Source organism: Rhinatrema bivittatum, chromosome 16 (assembly GCF_901001135.1).
Source record: "Rhinatrema bivittatum chromosome 16, aRhiBiv1.1, whole genome shotgun sequence".
Taxonomy (NCBI): domain Eukaryota; kingdom Metazoa; phylum Chordata; class Amphibia; order Gymnophiona; family Rhinatrematidae; genus Rhinatrema; species Rhinatrema bivittatum.
In genome coordinates this window covers 46,389,235-46,394,885 of record NC_042630.1, presented here as the reverse complement: position 1 = coordinate 46,394,885, position 5,651 = coordinate 46,389,235, and the positions used below count along the sequence as shown (strand labels likewise).

Genomic DNA, 5,651 nt, shown 5'->3' with positions numbered 1-5,651 from the left:
ATTCCAGTACTGAGACCCCCACACACAGCTCTGCCAATGCCCCTCACTCCTGCCCTGCAGCACCCTCTGCTATTCCAGTACTGAGACCCTCACACACAGCTCTGCCAATGCACCTCACTCCTGCCCTGCAGCACCCCTGCTATTCTAGTACTGACATCCCCTTACACACACACACACACACACAACTCCCACAGTCCCACACATACAAACATATATATACAGTCATTCTGACAGTTGTACACAGTGTAAGACCTAAATGTGATACAAACACACACTTCCACCAGGGATATCGGTTTAACCTGTGGTTTCAAGACATTTCTGAGACCAGAGAGAGAGAGGAAGTCACACGTGATCACATGACCTGGGCCTCTGATGAGAGCCAGAGAAGTGAAAAGACAAATCTAGAAAAGAAACGCCTTTTGTAGCACAGTCATAAGACAGTGAAAGCTCTCTGGTGTCAGGATCCCAATTTTGCTTTTCTTTATAATTCCAAATAATTTCACCACAGGAATCTTCAGAGCTGAGCTGCAACCTTCCTTTTTTTTAAATTTTTTATTTTGCATTTTCAGATATATCACAATATCAAATAAAAGGAAAATAAGAGATCCTACATCATTTCTATTTTAGAAACATATTACAAGAAAACAAACTGCTCTATTCTCAATCAAGATCTCTAATTATTTAGGTAAATGGGAGCCAAGAACTATTATAAGAAATAGGAGCTCATTCACAATACAATCAGAGGTATTACCACGCATATGACAGCCATCCCTTTTATATCCACCCTTTATACCCCAATTGGCTTCCCATCTAGAAATCCCCTTAATTGTTCTGGCTCAAGAAAAACATATTTTTCATTATGATATTTTACCAAGTATCTACATGGATATCTGAGTATCATAATGGCCCCTCTTTCCATAACTTCTGTTCTCATCAGAATAATTTTTTTCCTCCGTTCTTGTGTGATACGGGCAATGTCTGGGTACATCCAGACCTGTTGGCCATGCAAAAGATATTAGCAACATTCCTCTTGTTGTGATCTCATTTGGTACTGACAGTTCCAATAATTCTCAGTTATATTCATTGTAGCTTGTTCCTGATTTTCTAAACTCTTATGTTATCGGGGCTTTCTTGATGTAAAAAAGGCTTTTGTTATTACAGGAAAAGTCTCTTGTGGCATTCCTTCATATAATTTTGAAACATGTCTATCGGTGACACTTTTTTCAACTCGGGAAAATTCACCACCCATAGATTTAACCTACGTAGAGAATTTTCAATATTCTCACATTTTTTCTCAGCTGCCATATTTGATTTAATCAAGTTTGTCTGTATATTATCCATCAGTATTATCTTCTCTTGTACTTTCTCTAACTTTTCCTGTTGTTGAATCACAGTCTTTTCCATCTTTAAACCTCTTTTATTCGTCTCTAGACATACATGAGTCAGTGTAGTTATTAGGGATGTGAATCGTGTGATCGATCGTCTTAACAATAGATTTTGGCTGGGGGAGGGGAGGGAAATCTGATCGTCATGTTCTTTTTTTTTTTTTTTTTTTTTTTAATCTTAAAAAATCGTAAATCGGGGGAGGGCGGGGAAACCGGCACACCAAAAGAACCCTAAAACCCACCCCGACCCTTTAAAACAAATCCCCCACCCTCCTGAAGCCCCCCAAAATGTTTTAAATTACCTGGGGTCCAGTGGGGGGGTCCTGGCACGATCTCCCGCTCTCAGGCCACGGCTGTGTTAATAGAAATGGTGCCGGTGGCCCTTTGCCCTTACCATATGACAGGGCAAAGGTAGCACCGGCGCCATTTTGGTTCCTGTCACCCGACTTCATGAGTGCAGGAGATCGCTCCCGGACCCCCGCTGGACCCCCAGGCACTTTTGGCCAGCTTGGGGGGGCCTCCTGACCCCCACAAGACTTGCCAAAAGTCCAGCGGGGGTCCAGGAGCGACCTCCTGCACGCGGGCCGTCGGGTGACAGGAACCAAAATGGCGCCGGTGCTACCTTTGCCCTGTCATATGGTAAGGGCAAAGGGCCACCGGCGCCATTTCTATTAACGCAGCCATGGCCCGAGAGCGAGAGATCGTGCCAGGACCCCCCCCCCCCCCCCACACACACACACACACACACTGGACCCCAGGTAATTTAAAACATTTTGGGGGGCTTCGGGAGGGTGGGGGATTTGTTTTAAAGGGTCGGGATGGGTTTTAGGATTGTTTTGGTGTGCTGGTTTTCCCGCCCTCCCCCGATTTACGATTTTTTGACGATAAATCGGGGGAATTGTTATTGTATCGCGGCTCTAACGATTTTTGACGATTTAAAATATATCTGACAATTGTTTTAAATCGTCAAAAAACGATTCACATCCCTAGTAGTTACTGCAGCTTCAACAGACACTAGAGGTGACCAAACAGTGTCTAATGTCACAATCAAGGGTTTGTTCAATGAAAGAATTTTACCTGAGTTTAATCCTTCCACCAGTTGGGGCATGTCGGGTTCTTCAATGTGTATTGCCAGTGGAGCCATTGGGGGTCTAGGCGTCAATGTGATTCCTCTCACCAGGACATTCACATCTCCCTCGTCAGCACCTCGTCCAGGCTCAAAGGTGCCAGCTCCCTCCCACTCATACTCAGGAGCTGCACCAGGTCTTCACCTCCAACTGCTGTCTGAACTCGCGGCGGGGTGGGCGTCTCCAGAGCCCCCGGGCTCAACGAAATCATTTTGGCCATTGAGGGAGAGCCGAGCTCCTGGCCCTCTCTCACCGCGGCCCTCATTTCCGGCCTCTGCATGGTGGGATCGAAGAAGCTCTCAATTCTGCTTTGCTGGGTGTCTTCCAGTTTCAAAGGTATAACATTCTTCAATTTTGCTTTGTGTTTTGTATTTGGCATCCTGCAAAGCAGCCAAAGGTAATATTCAAAAGAAATTCCAAGGAACGCTAAGAGAGCTCCTCCTGCGTGTCCTATGCGTCGGCCATCTTGGCTCGAGCTGCAACCTTCTGACCACGAGGACAGCGATGCCCCTTGTTCTCTCACCCTCTGCCAGAGTCAGCCTTTTCAATGGCCATGGGAACAGCAGGCTCCATGATAAGGGCAGGTGGAAAGTCCATCTCTACGCCAGCTGAGATTTTCCTGAAGGCTCCTGCAAGATCCCAGCGGCCGGGAATGGAAGATGCTGCCACCTCCACTGACAGGGAAAGGGTCCACATGAAAGGTAGCACAACGTACCAGTTCCATGGCCTTATGGTGGTCTTAAAGGGATATTTAGACAGACAAAAACCTTTTTTTTAAAGAGAGGAAAAGATGTTGTGGCTGTAGCAAGAAAGGATTTTTACTCCTGTGGATTCTTTTTCTATTTTACATTAAATTCCATGGTGAAAAGAAATGTGCAAGATGTGAAATGTTGGCTGTGAATTTTTCTGTGTTGACAAAATGTGCAGGTTTCATTTTCCTGGTCTAGAACTACTGCTATGAAACATTTATATAATACTACATGATGTACGCAGCCCTGTACAGATACAGAGAGAGCCGGTCCCAGCTCCTTGGACCTTACAGTCCACACAGATGTATAAGAGAGACAAGAATTAGGGGTGGGTGGAGGAAGAAACAAAGGAATGAGATTTAGATTACAAAGGCAGGGTAATAGCTGGGTCTCTGTATTGCATTTCCTTACTAGTAGGGATTACATTTACCCCCTATTCTAGGTTATTTAGGGGGGAGCTTTGAGGACAGAAACCACATTATGCAGTTAGGAAACGTTGCAAGACATAGGGTCTCTGCCCCAGTAAATAATCTGTATAACTGAATCAAGAAATGGGGTGGGCGAGTGAAGGGTAAGGGGGGAGGGAAAAACCCAAACCCTTCCTGGGCACAATAGAGGTTCGGTTCTCACAACTGGGGCATCTTCCACTGGGTCTTCAGGGAAAGGCTGGCCCTGGCCTGGTCTTCACTCCCTCTATTTCTAGACTCAGTTCCAATTTCCCCAAGAAAAGCAGGAGCCATAAATCCAATGATGACACGGAGCCACGCGCTCCCCTTAGCAGCACGAGGTTCAGAAGTCTCCAGTGCTTAGAGAGAATAACTTGCCCTGGGAAGGGAATTGGGATTTCAATCAACATAAGCCTGTTCCTTCCATGTGTGCGTCACTTGGCAAAGTAACAGCTCACAAGAATTAGGGTTTCATTAAATAATTAGAGCATAATCTTTCTGGTAAGATGTGGGGGAGGGGTAGGTACTGAGCTCACTGTCCCAATGTATGAGTTTATCTGTACCACTCTCCCTGTCCTCCATACATGAGCTACTCTGTATCACTTTATATTAAGGACAAAATTTCACTCCCCTCCCTGTCCGTCATACATGAGCTACTCTGTATCACTTTATATTAAGGACAAAATTTCACTCCCCTCCCTGTCCCTCATACATGAGCTACTCTGTATCACTTTATATTAAGGACAAAATTTCACTCCCCTCCCTGTCCCTCATACATGAGTTACTCCGTAGCACTTTATATGAAATATAAAATGCTGAGTCCCCTCAGTGTCCCCATGCAGGATTTATGCTCTGTAACTTTAAGCTAAGCACCCATTACCTGGTCTCCTCATTTGTGGTGGCGGCACACAGGTCCCTCTGTGTCCCCTTCAGCCACTCTTTCATCCTGCCTTTCTTTTCCCCTCCTAGGCTTGTTTTGAAGAACAGAAGTTGTCTGACAGGTGGCAGAAACGTCTGAGGAAGCTCCTGCTGCTGAGTGCGCTGCTGACTGCCGTCCTGATAGCCTTTGCAGTGCTCCTTACCTTCACTGTGCAGAGCTGCAGCCGGGGAATAGGCTGGAGAGGCCGAGCATGGGGGACAGTGGGGTCACTGCCCTTGGAATCACATTAGGAAGATTTGCTGATACGTTGCTGATCTCCCACCCTCCCATTCTCCCCCATCCTTTTCCTTACCACAGAAGGCTAAAAGAAGGTTTTTTTTTTATGTTTTTATCCTGCAGTTTCCTGCTGTTATTTAGGCCTTCGGCTCAGTTGGAACCAGGGCTGGCATATGGTGCCAGGATCCTTCATTCACAGCTATTCAGGGATAGTTCCCCTCTATTTTATATAAACACCCAAGATGCCCAGTCTGGTCATTGCAGCGGCAGCGCTGGGGGAGCCACACACAAGGGCTCCTTCCAAGCCTGCAATCCCAGGCTCTAAATCTGGACAGTAACTGTGGCCACTGCACGATTGACAGGATTCCCTCCATGCCAGAGGTGTATTAGTAACCTTTGTTGCTAAATATCTGCCCATTTGAGGGGGAGTGGAGTTTAACCCTAATCTATATTAAAAAAAAAAAAAAAAAAATTAAAATATTTCTTCTGAAATTTGCAGGCTGCGAGGGATCAGCAGTTAGATTCACCTTGCCAGGATTTAGATATTATGGGCAATTCTTGGCAAAATGGCTAAGGAAGCTGTAGGCAGATATGTGGTAGAAGGGGCCTGCAACGCTCTTGGCAATGCCGAGAGGACATCCTGATGAGTTCACTGTCTTCTGAAGCTGTGGCTCCCGTGAGTGCAAAAGTCTGAAAGAGATATTCCTGGGCTCTAGGGACCTGGCCGCTGACCCCTGCCAGGACTTCTTCAGCTATGTGTGTGGCAACTGGGCTTCCAGGCATCCTGT

At 46.0% G+C, this 5,651-nt stretch overlaps 1 long non-coding RNA gene across 1 annotated transcript; it reads left to right on the top strand.

Moving 5' to 3' along the window:
• Nucleotides 1-2,588: 2,588 nt before the first annotated feature.
• Nucleotides 2,589-5,359, top strand: LOC115078372. The gene is made up of 2 exons (XR_003853110.1): nucleotides 2,589-2,685; nucleotides 4,677-5,359. It is a non-coding gene; the product is annotated as an uncharacterized LOC115078372 (long non-coding RNA).
• The last annotated feature ends 292 nt before the right edge of the window (nucleotides 5,360-5,651 follow it).